This window comes from Sminthopsis crassicaudata, chromosome 1 (genome assembly GCF_048593235.1).
Source record: "Sminthopsis crassicaudata isolate SCR6 chromosome 1, ASM4859323v1, whole genome shotgun sequence".
NCBI lineage: Eukaryota > Metazoa > Chordata > Mammalia > Dasyuromorphia > Dasyuridae > Sminthopsis > Sminthopsis crassicaudata.
The window spans coordinates 159312142-159334247 of NC_133617.1; positions in this window are offsets into that span (position 1 = coordinate 159312142).

Consider the following 22106-nt stretch of genomic DNA (forward strand, 5'->3'; position numbering starts at 1 on the left):
CAAAGATCCCAAATTTTGGGATAAGAATTCATTATTTGACAAAAACTGCTGGGAAAACTGGAAATTAGTATGGCAGAAACTAGGCATGGACCCACATTTAACACCACATACTAAGATAAGATCAAAATGGGTCCAAGATTTAGGCATAAAGAACGAAATCATAAATAAATTAGAGGAAGATAGGATAGTTTACCTCTCAGACTTGTGGAGGAGGAAGGAGTTTGTGTCCAAGGAAGAACTAGAGACCATTATTGATCACAAAATAGAAAATTTTGATTACACCAAATTAAAAAGTTTCTACACAAACAAAACTAATGCAAACAAGATTAGAAGGGAAGTAACAAATTGGGAAAACATTTTTATAGTTAAAGGTTCTGATAAAGGCCTCATCTCCAAAATATACAGAGAATTGACTTTAATTTATAAGAAATCAAGCCATTCTCCAATTGATAAATGGTCAAAGGATATGAACAGACAATTCTCAGATGATGAAATTAAAATTATTTCCACTCATATGAAAGAGTGTTCCAAATCACTATTGATCAGAGAAATGCAAATTAAGACAACTCTGAGATATCATTACACACCTGTCAGATTGGCTAAGATGACAGGAACAAATAATGATGAATGTTGGAGGGGCTGTGGGAAAACTGGGACACTGATGCATTGTTGGTGGAGTTGTGAAAGAATCCAACCATTCTGGAGAGCAATCTGGAATTATGCCCAAAAAGTTATCAAAATGTGCATACCCTTTGACCCAGCCATAGTACTACTGGGCTTATATCCCAAGGAAATACTAAAGAAGGGAAAGGGACCTGTATGTGCCAAAATGTTTGTGGCAGCCCTTTTCATAGTGGCTAGAAGCTGGAAGATGAATGGATGTCCATCAATTGGAGAATGGTTGGGTAAATTATGGTATATGAATGTTATGGAATATTATTGTTCTGTAAGAAATGACCAACAGGAGAAATACAGAGAGGCTTGGAGAGACTTACATCAACTGATGCTAAGTGAAACGAGCAGAACCAGAAGATCATTATACACTTCAACAATGATACTGTACGAGGATGTATGCTGATGGAAGTGGATATCTTCAACATAGAGAAGAGCTAATCCAATTCCAATTGATTAATGATGGACAGAATCAGCTGCATCCAGAAAAGGAACACTGGGAAATGAGTGTAAACTGTTATTTTTACCTTCTGAATCCAATTCTTCCTGTGCAACAAGGAATTCGGTTCTACACACATATATTGTATCTAGAATATACTGTAATATATTTAACATGTATAAGACTGCCTGCCATCTGGGGGAGGGGGTTGGGGGAGGAAGGGAAAAAATCTGAATAGAAGTAAGTGCAAGGGATAATGTTGTAAAAAATTACCCATGCATATATACTGTGAAAAAAAAAGTTATAATTATAAAATTAAATTAAATTAAAAAAAATTTCTTCATCTGAGAATTGTCTGTTCATATCCTCTGACCATTTATCAATTGGAGAATGACTTGATTTCTTATAAATTAGAATAAATTCTCTATATATTTTGGAAATTAGGCCTTTTTTGGAACCTTTGACAATAAAAATGTTTTCCCAGTTTATTGCTTCCATTCTAATCTTATCTGCATTAGTTTTGTTTGTACAAAAAGTTTTCATTTTGATTATATCAAAATTTTGTACTTTGTGATCAATAATGATCTCTAGTTCTTCTTTGGTCATAAATTCCTTCCTCTTCCACAGATCTGAGAGGTAAACTATCTTATGTTCTTCTAATTTATTTATAATCTCAATAACCAAGATACATATCAGATATGAAGATGATTTAAGGTCATCAGCCATAATTTTTTAATTATCTGGAAGTATGAGAACATTAAGGACCATTTCCATGAAAACATAAAATATTTTAATTACACTTACATGAATTTATTCATTTTTTATTATTTTTATTTTTTATGAATTTATTCATGACAAAAAATGAACATATAAGAGAAAGGTTTCCTATGAAAATCTACATTGTTCTTCAAGCCTTTTCAATAACCACTTTCTGACTTTTTGTAGAAAACTTTGGAAAATTTGGAAAAGACTTTCTTTGGATAAACTACTTGCTTTCTGAGACCAGGAAGCAATGAAACTCATTACAACTGATTAAATCACAAAAGCCTTGATTTGAACAAGCCACTCTGTTGCTCTCCAGTTTACAAGAGAGATTTTTTGCTGTTTTTTGTTTGTTTGTTTGTTTGTTTTTTACCCCTCATCATTTCAGTTCTTTGAAATCTTTACCAAATTCTATACCTAGAGAAGAAACTCTGAATTTTTTTTGGTGTGTGATAGACCCTACTTATAGCCTAGTGAAGCTTACAGGCCTCCTTCTCAGAGAATTCTCTCATCAATGAGACCCCTTCTCAGAATACTAATTTTAAATGCATGAAATAAAATTTGTGGGGTTACAAAGGAAACCAATAAGACAAAAACAGTTCTCAAATTTAAAATATAGACCCTCAAATAATAAAATAAAATGTAAAATAATACTTTTTTTTTTTAAAGCAACAAACAAAAAAGATCCCAGGTTAAGAACTCTTCACCCAAAAGATTGAATACCTCAAATTAAACATATCTGAGTCAGTCATAACATCTGAATGCATTTTTAAATAAAAGAATTAAGTTCTATATAGTTCTATATAGAATTAAGAACTATATAATTTTTACTATTTCCACTCTGTTGAGCCCTGCATATGAAAAAACAAGTAAGACAGTATTGTCCTCAAGGATTTATATTCTCATTTTGTTTTTGTCCATTTGTTTCAATCATATCTGACTCTTTATGATCCCATTTGGGGTTTTCTTGGCAAAGACACTGGGATGGTTTAATATTTCCTTCTCTATCCCATTTTATAGATGAGGAAACTGAGGCAAACAAGATTAAGTAATTTGCTTAGAGTCACATAGGTAGTAAGTGTCTAAGGTCAGATTTGAACTCAAGTCTTTCTGATTCATGGCCAGGCACTCTATTTGCTGTACCACTTAGTTGCCCATTTATATTCTCATAGAGGAAGATAATACATAAAGTAGGGTGATGATCACGAGGAAGAGGTTCTTGGATGCGGAAGTCTGAGACAGTGGTGATTAAAGTACTTGGACAATTAACTGGCACATTCTTACCAGGAATGATTTGAATGATTTGATTGGGACCAATGAGATGATGGAGTCATACGGTGCCAGGTCTGGAATCAGGAAAATCTGAGTTCAAATCTGTCACTGTATTTCAGACCTTTTGATCTTGGTTTGCTTAAGTTTCTGCAACTTTAAACTGGGAATAATAGTAACACTTACCTCCCAGGATCATTGCAAAGATCAAATAAGATAATAATTGTAAATTGTAAGTAAATTGTAAATCACTTAACACAATGCCTGAAACATAATTAGCAACAATAAACATTATTATTGATTTATTACTTTTTATTATTATTATTACTACTACTACTTTCAGGGCTAGAGTTGAAAAGTAGGGTAAGAGTTACAATGAAGTGGTATGGAGATGTTGGAATAGTGGGCCTGAGATTACTCACATGAGATGAAATGTTAATTAATCAGAGCATGGTGCCACAGGATTGGAAACTACAATTCTGGATGGCAAACAGGTGTATGGCATGGGGTGGCAGACTTGATGGCCATATTCCACAAGAGGGGAAGAGATAAGAAATGATGCCTTCTGCCATCTTCCTATATTCCTTTTCTTGACCAGATTCTAAGAGAAAATTTCTTGCCTCCCTTCATTATATCTTAAATTCACTTGAGATAAATGGCCCAGTGAGTCATGCACAACTATGGGAATTCTGTAGCTCTATCACCAACTTTTCCAATGACTAGACTAGCTTCTGAGTCATTCTCTGTCTATAAAGGAGGGCATTGAATTTTTCCTGTTACCCATCTCTCTAGGTTGCATTGCTACACAAATCCAATCTAAAAACACTCATTCCAGTTAGGATGAATGAAAGAGACAAGCTTGTGAATAAATTGTGATGCTTCACTCCAATTGAAAAAAAAAAACAAAAAAACATTCTATTTCCACAAAAAAAGTACCTTTTCTTACCCCTTGAAATCCAAGAAAAAAAGTAATTTTGAAATGTAGCCAATAAAAGCTCTGGAAATTATGATGTGAGCTTAGATTGGAAACTAGAGCAATAAGCTCCATGCTGATTCTTCATTTCTTTTATTTATTTGCACGATTTGAACTAATTTCTCAGATGAAATCAACACCACCCTGCAACTTGTGAACTTCCCAGAAATCCTCAGGATACACTGAACTCTCATGTGGGATCTGCTTAGCCTTTAGTATCTACTGCCAATTTGTAGTGGCCAAGCTTATTAATTCCCCATAAGGGTTCTTGTGAAATAAATAAAAAACAAAGGAAAGCAAATGGCCAAAGCATAATTCAAACTTTATTGGGTGACATCATTGGGTTCTTCTTTTCGGTCACAGACTAAGTGGCAGTGTGTGTGTGTGCGCACGTGCCTGTGCATACACACATGTACCCTAGAATGATGAACCTCACTATAATAGAGTGTGTCCCACGTGAAGGAACTGAGAAAAGGTATGAAAGACAAAGACAGGCTATTAGTCACTGGAAATATGACCTGTCCACCTCTTATCCAGAAAACAAATTTGTTGGGCTTCCTCATGTCCTCTCCACATAATTTGAATTACAAACACATGGTTCCAAAGAAACATTAGAGTTTGGGTCACATAAAAAGTTCTTCATTTTATCCACAGGTTGAGCAGGCAAACTTGTTCTTTGAAAGAATGCTGCCTTTCTTGTTTTTCCCATACATGGGAACAAACCTACTGCATGTGTATATGTGTGTGTGTGTATCGTGTGTGTGTGTGTGTGTGTGTGTGTGTATTTCTGTACCTATTGTCTTTAATTCAACAATTATTTCTTGACTATCTGTTCCGTGAGAGATTAAAAAAAAATTGCTATTCCTGCCTTCCTTGAGTTTGCTATCTATACAAGTAGTATCAGAGAAATACACAGATAAAAGAGATGGGATAAAATCAGGAAAGAAAGTTTGGAATTCTGACAAAATTAATTATGTAGTATTGATCGTCTAAGTATTCTGGGTTAATGGTTCTGGTCTCCAAATCCTGTGTTTATCCTCCTTATAGGTCAAAGAGATCAATGTCAGTCTCTCTTTGCTAAGTTGAAGGAAATTCTTAGAACTTAGAACTGTCCTCTAGAGACAGAAGACAATTATCTGTGTGCCTATATAATGTATGGCCTGGTTGGCCACCACCAACATAGAGTAAAAGCTGTAATTTTGTTTTTTGTTTTTTGTTTTTTTTTAATATCAATTCATTAACTACATTTATCAACTGTTTTAAGTAAAAGAAAGCAAGTGAATCTTAGACAGAAATGATTCTACAATTTAAATAACCATACTCTTAGGTTGGCTTATTTAAATTCAATCCCAACCAACCTCCCATACATAAACCTCTTACTTTCCTAAAGTGAATTTATATCTAAATGACTATTGTGACTACTTCCTTGTTATATTCAAGATCATCTTTGCATGACTTCTTAAACAAATTATTATAAACTTAAAAACCATTAACAAAACAGAAGGTAATGATTTTAATTGAGATTTAAAGGAAATCAGTAAAGCTATTAAGCAGAACTGAGTAAGGAGAGAATTTCAAGCATGAGAGGCAGCCAATGAAAAATTACACTGTAAGGAGCAGCTAGGAGGCTGATGTCTCTGAATCAAAAAATATGTGGAAGGACTATGATTTTAGAAGGCTAGAAAGGAAGAGTACAGACTTTGAAAAGTTTTAAAGCTCCAAAGGGTTGTATATTTGATCCTGGAGTGAATGGGAAGCTTTAGTGAATAGATAGATGAATGTCAAGATGATCTGAGATTTAGGAAGGTCACTTTGATAGCAAAGGAGAGGATGACATAGAGCAAAGAGACTTATGGCAGAGACAAACCAGAAGGATATTTCATTATTCCATGTTTGAGGTGATAAGGGGCTGAACCAAAATGGAGGCAGTGATGAGGGACAAATATTTGAGATGTTATACAGGTAGAATAGACAGATTGGATATGGGATATGAGAAAGTGGAGAATAGAGATGACCCCTAGCCATGAGCCTGTGTGAATGGAAGGATGGTTATATTCTTGACAGTAATAGGGAACTTAGAAAGAAAAAAGAATATGTGGGGAGGGGAGGAATAAGCATTTATTAAGACTGTATTATACATCAGGCACTCCGCTAAGGACTTCATAAATATCTGATTGATCCTTACAACAACCCTGAGAGGTACATGCTATTATTATCCTCATTTTACAGTTAAGGAAACTGAGGCAGACAAATAGTAAATGTCTCAAACTGGTTATGAACTCAGATATTTTTGACTCCAAGTCTAGTCCTCAATCTGTTGTTCCACCTAACTGCCTCTAAGGAGAAAATAATGAATTCAGTTTTACAAATGTTGAATCTAAGATGTCTATAAGACATCTAGTTTGAGATATACCATAGCTAGTTGGAGATATGAGACTGGAGGTCAGGAGAGAGATTGGCTGAATAAATAGATCTGAAAGAAAGCTGCATAGAAATAATAATTGAATTATTCTAATAATTCTAATGGGATTACTAACCAAGAATAGAGGGAGAAGAGAAAGCCTAGGAAAGAGCCTTGGGAACACCCACATTAACAGGTGCAACCTGAATGAAGATCCAGCAAAGGTGACTGAGAAGGAATGGTTAGGAGAAGTTGGAAGTTGGTAGTGTCACAAAATCCTTGAGAAAAAACAGTATCAAGAAGAAGAGGAGGATCCATCATGTAAAAGATTGCAGAAAGGCCAAAACAGAATGAGGGTTGAGAAAAGGCCATCAGATTTGGCAATTTAGAAATTATTGCTAACTTTGGATTATTTTCCACCCAGAGGAGAGAGTACAGCTTTTACACTGAACCCCTCAAAAAGCATCATAGTTTAATATTACAAATATCTGATAGATGATAATTATAATTCTAGCCTAATGTCCTTCTCAAAGATAGGAGAGTAGAAGAGTGAAGGCTCAGCCACAGCTCTTTTCCTACTCTGCCAAAGGTAGAAATGATAGGCCTCTTGGAAACTTGGAGTGGGGGTGCTAGATACTACCTATGTAAACATATCCCTGGAACTCAATTTGTTTGAGTCCCAGTGGCCAATGTTAAAACTATTACAGTTATATTTAAAAGCACCAAAAAGCAATTGCATTAATATATCATAATTTATTCAGTCAATGGCCAATTATTGGATATATAGATTGTTTCTAAATTTTTACTGTTAACAGAAAGAACAGTCATGAATAATTTTGTACAAAGAGGTTTTTTTTTTCTTTATATGATATTTAGGCAATAAAGTTCTAGCAATGAAATGTCTGGTCAATGGTTAAGACCATTTTGTGATTCGCTTATTGCTCTCCAAAATATTTGCCGTGGCTTGCACCTGAATCAATAATGTGTTGAAAAGACTTTGCTCCACGGCCCTGCCAATGTCAGACTATCATTTTTCTCTACTTTTGTCCTTCTAATGACGTACAGTCATTTTGCATGACTTATTATATACTCTTCATATATAGTAAAAGAAGAAGAATGTACATTCATGAAGTTGTAATAATTTGGGGACTGAAATTAAATTTATTTTTCCTTTCTTATAAGTAAGGGTTATATATTGTCAAAAGCTTTTTCTGCATCAATAGAGGTGGGGGGGGGGCGGGAAGGGAGAGGTAGAGAATAATTTCCTTAAGGAATTTCTTTGTCTTTATGTCTTTGGTGCCTGAGACATAACATAAAATGCTTGAAGTAGTGTAAGCAGCATCCATTTACCAAAAAAATCATTAATTGCATTTTTGTTTGTCTATTGAAATAAGTCCATGTGTCAGAACAGGCAACTTCTGGAAAATCTCCAGTAAGAAGGTTCTCCAACCCACATCCCAATTTGATTCTTTTAGATAACTTTCTATTCAACTGGGAAATTAAAAGCTCAGAATTTCTCTCCCTCTCTCACGAGGCAATTGTGTTTAACTGACGTGCCCAGGGCTATACAGTGAGTATGCATTAAGTTCTGGGGCCAAATTTGAACTAAGGTACTCCTGATTCCAGTGAAGGTTCTCTATCCACTGCACCATCTAGCTATCCCTGATTGATTAACTCTTAAAACTCATGTCTCTGAGAACAGAGAAAATTGTCTGTCCACACCTACATAATATCAAATAAAGGCATTTAGATTGGCACAGTGGATAGTGATGATTTTAAATCAGAAAGACCTGAGTTTAAATACAACCTCAGACATTTATTGTGTTATCCTGGAAAGTTGCTTAACTACTTTTAGTCTCAATTTTTTCATTCAAAAAGTGGGGATAATGATAACAACTAACGCTCAGAGTTGTGATGAGGATCAAATGAGATAAATTATCTAAAGAGCTTTGCAAACCTTAAAGTACCATTTTAATGCATTTTATAATATCCTCCTTTTTTTAGTCTCCACATTTTATTCTCACTTTTTCACTATGCTTAGAAATGCTCCTCCTTTTCAGAGCCTCTCCTTATCTACTGAAATCCTATCTTGTTCAAGACCCAGTCAAAATGCTAACTCCATGCAGCTTTCCTTGATTACCTAAACCAGAAATGATCTCTCTTTAGAACTCACACAACTCTTTGTATTTCTCTAATGAATATCTCTCTTCTATTTTGTTTCATAGTTATTTTCGTATTTGTCTTTTTCCATACTAAATAGATAATTAGGTCTTTGAGAGGAACATGAAACCTGAGTTTCCAGCTAAGCCTGGAATAGTTTTCAAGAGGCTATTTATTGGTAGAGAGACAAGATGAATGCAACACTGTCTGCTTATGTGAAGGACAGAATCTTCAGAATTCTTCAGGACTTACTCTGGTGGGGGGGGGGAAGAGGGAAGGGAGAGAGAAAGACTCAAGAAGATCCTGATTTTCAGTTTTTCTTCCTAGAGACTTAAGGAAATTTCCCTTTGTGTCAGATTGGGTGCTGTTTCCTGAATCTTCATTCCAGTCCCTAGTAATTTCACTTTACTATATAGGGGTCAACAAGGAGATATCTTTGGGAGTTTGATTCCAAGTCCTTATGGAGGGTATGTACACACTTCTTTGAAGATAAATGAAATTGTTGCAACATTTGGGGATTATTTGATTGGCTAAAAAAAAATGTCTGGTTCAGTGCCACTTTTATAGACCTTTATACTGGGCCTATAAAAAGTATGCTCCTGTTTGTGCTGTATTATGAACTTTTAATTTTCTTTTGCATTTTTAAATAGATTTTAATGCTATCTTTTGTTTTCACTTAGCCTAAGTTTCCCTGGCATGCTTCTTTTTCCCTCCCAGAGAGTCCTTATGACAAAAAAATTGTTTAAAAAAATCTCTGATTTACATATTGAAAAAATGCCATGTGCAATAGACTACACTCCTGTATCCTAATTTTTGCAAAGGAATAATGGGAGGTATCTTTTCATATAATTTCTTTGAGGCCAAGCTTGGTCTTTATACTTCCCCAATATTCAGTTTCAATTGTATTGTGGTTGTCATTCTTTCTGTTTTCTAATTAATAAATATTTTCTTTCTCACTCCCACCCATCCTCACTAGGAAAGTGTGGGGAGGGAGAAAACATTTCTTATTACAAACATCCACAGTTAAGCAAAATAAATTCCTACATTGGTCATACTCAGAAATGTATCCCACATTCTTCTCCTTTGGTCTATCACTTGTATGTCAAGAATGTGGGTAATATTCTTCATCATTGGTCCTTTGGAATCATGATTAGTCATTGAATTGATCAGTCACTAAGTCTTGCAAAGTTAGTTGTTTTTACAATTTGTTACTTACTATATAAATTGTCCTTCTGGTTTGGGTCACTTCCTCCATCCTATAGGTTTTCCCAGATTTCTCTAAAATCATCTCTTTCATTATAATAGTCTTCTGTTAAATTCATATATCATACTATATTGAACTAAGAGTTTGCAGTTCTTTGCCATCATAATATAAATATAAATTTATTTTTGTGCATATGGGTCCTTTTATTTTTTTAGCTTGGTCTTTTTGGAATATAGGCCTAGTAGTGCTTTTGCTGGGAAGAAAAGGCACTTTTATTAGTCATTCATAAGACATAAGAACATGATAAAATCAGACATAAGCAGATACCAACTATGAGAAATAGGCAACTACTCATTTTGGTGTTCAAGTTGGGCAGCTGTCAATAAATATTTGTTAAATACTTACTATTTGCCAGACATTATACTAAGTGGGTCTAGGATATTGGTTATAAATAAGAAAACTAAGGTATATAGTAATGGTAATAATAATAATAATAATAACTAGTGTTTATATAGTGCCTACTATGTGCTAGGCATTTTATATAAATTATCTTATTTGATCCTCACAATAATTCTGGGAGGTAGGTACTATTATTATCCCAATTTCATAAATTAGGAAACTAAGGTTAGATAACTTGCCCAAAGAAACACTGAAAGTGTTTGAGCCTGGATTAGACCATTAGGCCAGTGCTCTACCTATTGTGATATCTATGCTTCTAAGAGCTTTTATTCAGTTACATCCCAAATTAACTATACATTTATTTACAAAGAAACTCAAATAATACCTGACAATTCAGCACTCTATCCAGAAATAACATTACTTTTCTCTGTATCTAGAAAATATTTCTTGACTGTAAATGGAAATGGTGATTGGATTTTATAAAATCCAAGGAAGGGAGAGTGTGTGTGGGAGCTCATAATACATATAAAGCTATCTTGGCAATACACTACGCTGTTCCTGGCCATAACAAATGGCACCCTCCCTTAATAAGGGAAAATGTTTTTGTTGACCATTATCAGCTACATTTCTACTGCATGAATAGTAAAAAATACACAATGATGTTAAGAGCTGAAAAGACTATGGCATGAGAAAGTCCCTTTTCAGACTTGCTTCCTCAGGATGTCATTTACATTTCGAAATGTCTGAAGGTTATAAAATGTCCACCCACACTCTGGATGTTCAAATTCTCCAAAGTTCAGCATTCCATAATAATCTTAAAAATAGTCCTGCCCTCTGGATTAGTAATGCCCTTTGGAAGGACTACTTACTCATTAGATAAGCCTAAGGTATACGCCTGTCAAAACTAAGAGGGTTAGTTCTATATTCCAGTATAATAATGAATTGAAGTTTTTGCTTTTTTCTTTACCCCCATTTCTACCCAAAAGCTTATTTAAAAGTCACCAAAATTTTCTCCTTCCCTAAAATCACAGAATGGGAGAATAAGAAGGGTTCTTTGAGATTATTCGAGCCCAGGAGTTCCCATTTACTGTTTTTTTTTTTTTTTGTTTTTGTTTTTGTTTTTTTTTAAGCCTCTTAGGAGTTTGCTACAGTAGCCTATGAGATGCATCCTAAAAATTCTTTACTTAGCAATACATAATAATAAATAATATTATAAGTAGCACATTAAACTTCCCTGAATATTCACAGCATTTTGTTGTTGTTGAAAGGAGTTCATAGAAAAGAACACATTGAAAACCACTGTTCAAATCCAAAAATGCTGGATTTAGATGACTGTATGAACATGAACTAGTCACTTATCTTCTATGGATCTCAGTTTCCTCCTCTATAAAGTGGGGATTATAAACTTATATTACCTTTTTCCTAAAGTTTTTGTGAACCAAATGATAGGATTATAAAATATTCTTCTTTTTTTTTTTTTTTTCCCTGAGGCTGAGGTTAAGTGACTTGCTCAGGGTCACACGGCTAGGAAGTGTTAAGTGTCTGAGACCAGTTTTGAACTCTGGTCCTCCTAAATTCAAGGCTAGTGCTCTACCCACTGCGCCACCTAGCTGCCCCATAAAATATTCTTTAAATATCAGTATTTATTATTATTTTACAAATATGTAAACTGAGTCTATGAGAAGGGAAGTAATTTGTTAAGTATCAACTGCTTAATCCATGGCAATACTTAGGACTAGAGCCTTAATTTAGTACTATTAAATTTTTAATTTTTAAATTGGCTGATTTTTTTGCATGTAATTCTCATTTCTTTTATTTGACCCCATAGAAATTCATCAGTGTCTGAATAGATATTAATTGGATATTGAGTGGGAAAAGAAAAAAATCACACTTTATTTCTTAAAATAAAGAATTTTTCTCATCCATGCTATTTGGTTATCCAAATATACTCATACGGGCTATGATTTTATTGGTATGGATATTCTCTTATAAAAGAGAATATTACAATTACAATATTACAATTTTTGTTCAAGCATATTCATAAATTTTGACTTTAGTGGAGGATTTCATTAAATTTACTAAAGACCTTTCTTATGCTCTCTTGATAGTAGAGGGACATTAATGGGACAAATGGGTTGTATACTACTCCAGACTATAGTGTATATGACTAGCCCATCATCTTTTCCCTTCATATACATCTTTGGTCATATTTGAATTGCATTTCTAGTGTACTTTATGTTGCAGCCTGATCATATAATTCTCTGCTGTCATTTTGATGATTCTCAATTTACTTTTTCAGTGAAAATGTAATGCCAGAGAAACTGAGCAAGACAGAGATTAGATATTATTTAATAATTTATTAAATGGAGAGATATACTGGGACCAAAGTGGATCCATGGTTTGATCCCAGGGCTGAATGAGACTATTGTCTCCAAGAATCCAGCAGTCAGAGTTCTCAATGACACATACCTACATATGGCTCAGATGCAGAGGGTAGACTGAAGCAGGGGCAGAGTCTGGATACTGAGAGCAGTAATGGGATTTTGATAGGGTGGGATGAGCCTCTAGAGAGGGGATGACATAATCAGGGGGAGGCACTCTGGGACATGGGGAGTGGCATCTTGATAAGACTGTATCTGATATGCTAATAGCTTGAGATGGGGAGAGGCATTCTGATGTTCTATCAAGTATTCTGATAAAGAGGGAGGGGAGGTTTTGCAGAACTGAGAAGCAGGGAAACTAAGGCAGGACTGGGTCCAGATAATTAGGGAAACTGAGTCAGGAAAATAAAAGAGAACTGTGGCATAACAAAAATAACATTTGGTGAGTCAAAGACAAAACTAGAAGACTTCTGGTGTTAAAAAGATAGAAAACCCAAAGTATAAATTTTTTTTGCTTTTTTTGATGATATAGCTAATAAGGAAATATGTTTTGCATGATTTTACTTGTATTGCTGATTGATATTATTTTGCTTGCCTTCTCAGTGGGCAAAGAAGATACGGGAAAGAAGGAGAGAATTTAGAACTCCATTTTTTAAAAATGTTAAAATAACTGAATAATTTTTTTCAAAACAAAAAAATGATGGAATGACCAAAAGTTCAAAGATTAGTTATTAATAGTCAAAATTTTTTAGGCTGCCTATAAAAATTAACATAATCATATGATCTAAAGGTAAAATCCTTACTGAATGACCAACAACTGATTTAGTAGAGCAAAGGTTGTAATTAATAAAAATCTTGAAGAAATATTAAAAATCAGAAAATTAGTCAGCAGTTATGCATTAAATGCTCATATTGTGCCAGGTACTATGTTAAATGTTAAGGATGCAAAGAAAAAAATAGAAAAATATGACATACAATTAAAACATGTCAACTTGATACATTACAATTAACCACTTACTTATTGATATTAATTTAATTTTTTTCAGTTATAAATTCTTTTTTCTCTACCCATTAAAAAGATTAGCATTGAGGTATCCAATATTCTTGTGAAGTAATGTAAAAGTTTCTATGTTAGTCATGTTGTCCCTCCAAAAAAAAGCAAAAAAAGAAAATTAAAGTAAAAAAAAAATGTACTTCAATATTCACTCAGATTTTTTGTTTTTGTTTTTGTTTTTGTTTTTTTGTTTTTAATCAATTCTCTCTGGAAGTGGATTGCATATTTCATTATGAGTCATTTGGAATTTTTGTGGATCATTATATAAATCAGAGTAGCTAAATCTTTCACAGTTGATTATAATTACAATATTGCTGCAACTATGTACAATATTCTCCTGGTTTTACTCAATTCACTTTGTATCAGTTAATATCAATCTTCCTAGGCTTTTCTAAAACTATCCCCTTTGGTATTTTTTACAACAAAATTGTATTACATCACAATCATATACTACATCTTATTCAACCATTCCTTGATTGATGGATATCCCTTTAATTTCTATTTCTTTGTCCCCACAAGAGAATTGCTGTAAATATTTTTGTAAACGTGCATCATTTTCCTTTTTCTCTGATCCCTTTGGAATATAGACCTAGTATTAGTATTTGTGAGTCAAAGGGTAGGCACAGTTTTATAGACCTTTAAATATATTTCCAAATTATTTTCCAAAATAGTTGAACAACTCTACAACTCCACCAATAATGCATTAGTGTATCTATTTTTTTCAGTTTCTAGCATGTTTTCATTTCTTTTTCTCTTATATTAGTTAATTTGATAGGTTTAAGGTGGTGCCCCAGAGTTGTTTTTATTTGCATTTCCAATTATTTGTGATTTAGAACATATTTTAATGTGACAATTGATAGTCTTAATTTCTTCTTCTGAAAACTGCCTGTACCTTCAGAGTTTTGATGTCTGATTTAATTTCTACTGAAGACATCATGAAATTGCATCCTCTCATCAATAGGTTTCAAGAATTCTTGTGCTTTTTAGCTGAAGAAGATATTGTAAAAAGGTATTTTCTGGGTAAAAAAAAAACAAACATGCAATGCAAAAACAAAAGTGGGGTGCATGCAAAGAAATTCCATGAACAAATTGTTTTATGTTCATGTGCCTAATTAGAAGAAGCCTTTCTTATAATTATATAGCAATCACATTTATCTGTCCTTTAGTGATATATTTTTGAAGGGAAATTGAATTTGTGATTTATTGTAGCTCTATTTCCCTTTAAAATCTCTTCTGGCTAGATATTTTAGCTACTTAGATGAAGTGCCCTTAGTACTTCAGGAATTAATCTTTCCAATATTTATTATTATCACATTTACAAATTTTGCAGAAACAAAATAAAAAAAAACAGCTGGCTAGGTATGTTTAGCAGCAACGAATTTATAGTTTACTTTTATCTTATATGAGTTGTTCTCTGTAATCTCTATTATTCATTAGCTCCAAAATGCACTGGTTTAGTTTGATTTAACTCTATTGTCCATCCAAAGACAGCAAGATGGATAATGCTGCACTCGAAAGTCCAGAAAATCTGATTTCAAATGCTTCCTTAGACACTAACTCTGTGACTCTGCTTGGGTAACAACCTCTAATAATTCCTCAGCTTCCTCATCTGAAAAATACAATAATAGTACAATAATAATACCTACTTCTTAGGATCATTGCAAGGATGGAATGAGATAATGCTTGCAGCAAATTTTAAAGTGCTAAATGCCAACTATGTAAAGCCATAATTCAGAAAAGAACTCTGCTTTATAGAATTCATTAAGTTCCACACACTTGAGACAATGTGGTCCAACAAATGACTTCATAAAACATTTACTTTCTCATTCCTCAGTTTCTTCATCTATGACATGAAAGAAATAATAATTCTGTCTAAATTCAGTTAGCTTTTGGATCTTGGTAGAAAGATGGATAATGTCTGCAAAAAAGATTGGTGAGTGGGTACAAATGTAAAATATTCTTATCTAGCCACCATCCTCATTGCTTTAAGAGACATAGTATCTGATGATGCAACTTCCACATGCAGTAATAGTATTTAAGTGAACAAACACCAAAATATGGTGAAGATGTGAGTTGATATTCACTAATGTGCTGTAATCAATGACACCAAGGGATTATCCAGTCCTGGAATTTAACTTGAATGACTTCATTTACTTCCAAAGATGGGTTATGATAAATAGATATCTTGATTATGAAATGTATAGTTACTTTGAAGCTTAGTTGGATGTTAGGTTCTTACTAAGTGCTAAGTCAGTACTTGACAATTCTCTAGTTCCCACCATGACTGGGGGTTTTACTTGTGAATTTCTGGGGAAGAGCCCGCATGCTTAGGAGGAGCAAGCTCATTGGTTGAAGTAAATTTTCCCAGAACCCCCTGGACTATCCTACTCCCATTCTCTGGGAGGATAAAAGAGGGAAGTCGCTAGTCTGGACAAGAGTTAATGGCAACTGTCTGGAGACAACGGTTTTCTACCGGAAGAAGAATCTGTCTGAGAGATTTGAGTTGACACAGCAGATCTCCTCCCAGAGAGCAGCTTCTGGAGACAACAGCACGTTACAGCTGGAGGCACAGCAATAGAGTGTGTCATTTTCCTGCAATACTTAAATTCAATGCAAGTACTTAAATTCAAATATTTTTCTATCAAAATCATTTTGGTAAAAGTTGCCGGTGTTTTTATGCAACTTATGATAATAAATGTGATCTTTATTTTAGAATAGAAAAAAAAAAAAAGGATGTGAGTTGAGAAAGCATTGGCCACAAGAGGAAGTTTCCCCATTGCCCTATCTGATCCCACTATGAGCTGTTGACACCTAGAAGAATTTTAAAATTTCCCTCAGTAAGGCTTATCCAAGACCTTCTATTAAAATGTATCTATCTAAGATAAAGGATGTGTTTGGTGACAAGGTGATCCAGCATGATTTGTGATGTCCCTCAATACTCTGTAAAGGAAATAGTGCAACGGCCAAGTTATCTTGACACACTACATCTGTGTTCATCAGTGCAGGGCATTGGTCCTTTTTTGCCCTTGCCCCTATTTCTGTGTAATTTCATCTTATTGGGAAATAAAAGCAGAAGAGAACTATTCCTAGCTACCTATAGTTGAGAATTGGACATATGGCAATATGATGCATTGAAAGAATAATCTGACTGACTGAATTTTGTGCTATTTGTCTTTTGATATGTTCTTTATAGCACAGTGCTTGCTATTTTAAAGATCTTTTTTTGGTTTGATTTAGTTTTACAATTATATGAAGGGAAAAGTAAGTAGCACAGTGGATAGAATGCCAGGCTTGGAGTGAGGAAGACTCATCATCATGAGTTCAAATCTAGCCTCAGATACTTGCTGGCTATGTGACCCTGAGAAAGTCACTTACCTCTGTTTGCTTCAGTTTTCCATCTGTAAAACGAGCTGGAGAAGAAAACGAGAAAACCACTTCACCATCTTTATCAAGAAAACCGCAAATGAGGTAAAAAAAGTCAGACACAACTGAAAAACAATTGAACAGTAATGAATGATATGAAGGTTAAGTGATTTTTAGTGATTGTAGAAACTTTCAAGGACAGGGACTGAGCCAATAGTCTTAAATACAAGCCACAAACAGACTCTGAAGGAGTAACAGGAAGATAGCATTAGTGAGACTGTCTTCCCACACAACACCTGTTGTCTTCTTGTCACAAAACATTAGGAAAGCAGCAAGTTTTCCTGTAATCATGTCACTCCCACAAATACTGTAAACCATGAAGAGGGAAGGAAGATATGAAAAGGTAAAGAAAAGGCACATGACTGATAGCTAAAAATAGATTTTTAAAATAAGCAGATGCTAAAAAGACATTGAAGGAACAAAGCATGCAGTTACTCAAAAGATCTTTCTTAAGAGTACATGGCCACAGTTATGTAGGGATCATTTGACAGATGTGCAATTGGCCTCAGTATAAAGATGCAAAGCAGAGTTTTAATTATCATCAGCAGGTTTGTTAATCTCCCCTTGGAGGGTTAAAATATAAAAACTTTGGAGGTGGTGAATCACAATATGATCAGAGACTGACTGTACTTCCCCCCACCTTTTTTTCCCCCCTGAGGCTGGGGTTAAGTGACTTGCCCAGGGTCACACAGCTAGGAAGTGTTAAGTGTCTGAGATCAGATTTGAACTCAGGTCCCCCTGAATTCAAGGCTGATGTTCTATCTACAGTGCCACCTAGCTGCCCCCGAGACTGACTGTACTTAAGCTGGGAATTATATAAGTGATTTAAACCAAGTTAACACATTTCTCATACGTGGCCTCTTTTGAGAAGTAACTACAGTTTTGCCCCTAAATGAATGCTTACAAACATAAGAACCATCAGTTCAATTCACCTTTTAAAGCATTTATCAAGCCTTACTATTACCTGGTTCTGTGCTAGACATTGGAGATAAAAGAGCAAAAGTAAAAGTCAGTGCTCTTGAGTAGTTTATATTCTATTGGAAAGAAATAATAAACATGCAGACAAGAAAACACAAAATATATTAAAAGTAAATACAAAATAATTTTAGAGTGGTAAAAGCATTAATAAAGAAATCAGGGAGAGATTAGACAATGCTATTGTGTATCAATGTTGTGGATTTTTTCTGCAAAATTTTAATAAATGCTTTATTAGCATTATATTAACATGATAAAATCCATTCAAGAAATGCAAAAAAAAATTCCCATCTATTCCTGTATTCAGAGAGAGAAGTGAAATCAATATACATACTAATATATTTGATTTTCCCCCAATGTCCTTAGTGATGAACTTTCAGCACCAAGAATGTGGGATAATATTTAAAATCTACTTTCAGTGATGTCACTGGAGACATCTATTAAAATCAGGTTTGTTTAATAATATGTCATGATGAAGAAATTAAAGCCATTTCTAGTCATATGAAAAAATGCTCTAAATCACTATTGATTAGAGAAATGCAAATTAAGCAACCCTGAGGTACCACCTCACACCTCTCCAATTGGTTAAAAAAAACAGAAAAATATGATAAATGTTGCAGAACAGGTGGGAAAACTGAGTCACTAATGCATTATTGGTGGAGTTAGGAAATGATACACCATTCTGGAAAGCAATTAGGAACTATGTCCAAAGAGCTATCAAACTGCATGTCCTTTGATCCAGCGGTGTCTCTTACATTTAAGAGATCATAAAAGGGAAAAGGGTCCACTTGTGCAAAAATGTTTGTAGTATCCCTTATTGTAGTAGCTAGGAACTGGAAATTGAGCAGATGCCCATCACTTGGGGAATGACTAAATAAGTTATGAAATATGAATGTAATGTAATATTATTGTTCTATAAGAAATAATGAGCAGATTGATTTCAGGAAAGTTTGAAAAGACATGAACTGATGCTAAGTGAAGTGAGTAGAAACAAGAGAAAATTATATACACCAACAAGACTGTAAGTTGATCAACTGTAATGGACTTGGGTCTTTTCAACAATGAAGTTATTCAAGGCAATTCCAAAAAGACTCATGATGGAATGAGTCATCCACATCCAGAGAGAGAACTATGGAGACTGAATGCAGATAAAAGTATTTTCACTTTTTTGTTATTATTTTTTCTTTTTTTGTGTTTTTTCCCTTTTGATCTGATTTTTTCTTGAGCAGCATGACAAATATGGAAATATATTTAGAAGAATTATGCCTGTTTAATCTATATTGGATTGCTTGCTGTTGGGGGAGTGAAAAAATTGGGAGCATAGGGTTTACATGTATTTGATTACATGCATTTAAGATTTCAAAAAATGAAGAAAAAATAAAAGTATGTCATGAGAATAGTTTTTTGAGTAATAACTTAATAATGATCTCTTTCTACATTTACATAGCAAACAGTATTGCAAGTTCACTATCCACATTTGCACCTGTGTGTTTGTATGTGTGTGTGTGTGTGTGTATTTTGTTCTTTTTCACAAACAAGTAGACACTTTTATAGAAAGAATATTTAGCAACTTATACTCCACAGAAAGGTGGATGGTGGATCTATAAGAGCTCACTTTATATTCAAAGCCATCAGTAATCTTTCTTTCACTTTTGCCATGAACTTTTCTTGTTTTCCCCTATCATCTTCATATTATCATCATCTTTGTCTTCTTCATGGTCACAGCTTGCCTATTCAATACTGGCTAATGGCTTGGCCATTACAAACAAGCTTTTGTTTCATCTTTCCTCTTGCAGACTAAGCAACTGGTTACCACTCCTCTGAGCAACCCCATCCATTAGGCTACTCAGAGTATTGTCCTGTGGGATGCACACTGTGATTCCATAGTCACTATATCATTGATCCATGTGCATAGGCTATGTTGTCCAAGATACTCTGTTCTTTTTGCTGATACACAGGTTAATGACCTTACTGAAGGTCACAGTTGTTTCCTTTTCCCTTTTGAGCAGGTTTTGGTTTGTTAATGTCAGTGCCAAAATCTAAATACCTCCCAGCATTTTGGAGATCAGTGTATGATTATCTAATATAAGCACTGGATTTTCCATCCAAGGACATAACCTAAGCTTAAAGATGGGAATATGATTTCCCACTCTCTAATTCTATGAGTGCTTTCTGAGTTAGGAGTTGTACCTCATTCTACATTTAAACCAAAACTGCATCCATAAGGAATGGACAGAGATTTTGACATGGAAGCATTCTGTGTACTTCACTTATGGGTTCCTGAATCATCTAAGTGCAACTTCAGTATTGCTTAGAATGATAGCTGCTGAGATTGCATCTGGGTTACATGTAGGAAGCGCTAGGATGAGAGTTAGAAAACTGTTTAAAGGCTTATTATTTCAAGTTGCTGATCTGCTGGGGTAATCACTGGTTGGCTCACATAAGAATATTCTCCTGGTAATTTTATATAATGAGCAGAGATGACCAAAACAGGCAAGACTTTTCTATAAACAGTATTATAATTATAGTCCATTATGAATATAAGGCTCAAACTACAACAATCAAAATCTGAGATGTGCTAGTAAATGTTTAACCACTGACCTGGGAGGGAAATATGCTCATAACATAGTTTTAAGTTAGATGTGAATTATTAAGATTTTCTACACCATTTCCTTAAGTTTAGGCAATCAAAAAATAATAAATCAAGCACTGATTTGCAGAATTTTTTTTTATGTCTGTGGTAAAGCTCATGTTGAAAACTTAACAATTGGTTCTCATGAGCCAGATTGAGCTAGCTCCAGAATACCCCTTCTGGTGATTGTTAACCACATCCATCCATAAATTCATCCTAGGAATCCACTCAGTATTTATTTTTCAATTTGTTCTGACATAGAATGGAAAGAAGTAGAGTATGTAGGCTGTCTACAAATTATTACTTATTCATGCTATATGACTGACCCATCCTTTTCTTTTCTTTATTGTCATAAATTTCTTTAATTATATCTCTTTATATCTCTGTTTCAGAATTCTTGGTTTATAATGTGTTGCAGTCTTCTCATATTCACCAAACAAGCTATATCTCCATTGTCATATGAATAGTCATCAAATCTGATTTTTTTCAAGTAATAGATCACCATGCTTCATAGCCATAGAAGAGTGCCAAAGGAAAATTGCAGTTAAAAATATTGACTAAGATTCTGCACAGTTCTGATCCAAGCTTATGGGAACTGAAGAATGAGTTCTACAGCCTATCCAGACAATAGTGTATTATAATCTGGACCATAAGCATTCTTCATCTAATTTGTTTTTTTTTCTGTATGGATATAAATTAGGAAATTCTTTAACATGTCAAAATTTGATGCAATCCATATAATGTCTTCTGCAAACAGAAGAATCTGTAAAACCTCATTATCTATAAAGAATCCTGCTTTGATTTAACTCCACATTGGACATTCTCCTTAATGTCCAATTTTACAAGTATATGTTTTCTTTTAAAAATTACTCTCACTTGATATTGTTAATCTTATTATCTAGTTTGTAATTTTTAAGGAATCTTTTTTGATTTTAATGTATGCATGGAAGATATCTGCTTGGAAGAGAATCTTTAAGGTAATACTTTTCTTATCCAAAGTGAATGCCTTATTTGTAGTCAACAAATAATAAACATGGTGGGATCTCTTACTCTCTGCAAAATCCTACAAAGATCTACAAAGAAATGATGTATTTTTGTACAATGTTTTAACAGCCCTGAGAGATATGTAGAAACTTTGGCTTGGATGGAAAGAGGTAGGATCATAGAGTTATTCCTGGAATAGAGGTTATAAGTCATCTAATTCAATCCTTCTTTTTATAGAGAAGGAAATGGAAGTCTAGAGAGGTAAAATTGTTAGTAGAAGAATCAGTCTCTGAGTCAAAAGCTGGTATTTATTCCCAGTGAAATACCTGGGTCATAACTTGTACTATTGCTAGTTTGAGGGGAATTTCCAAAGAGCAG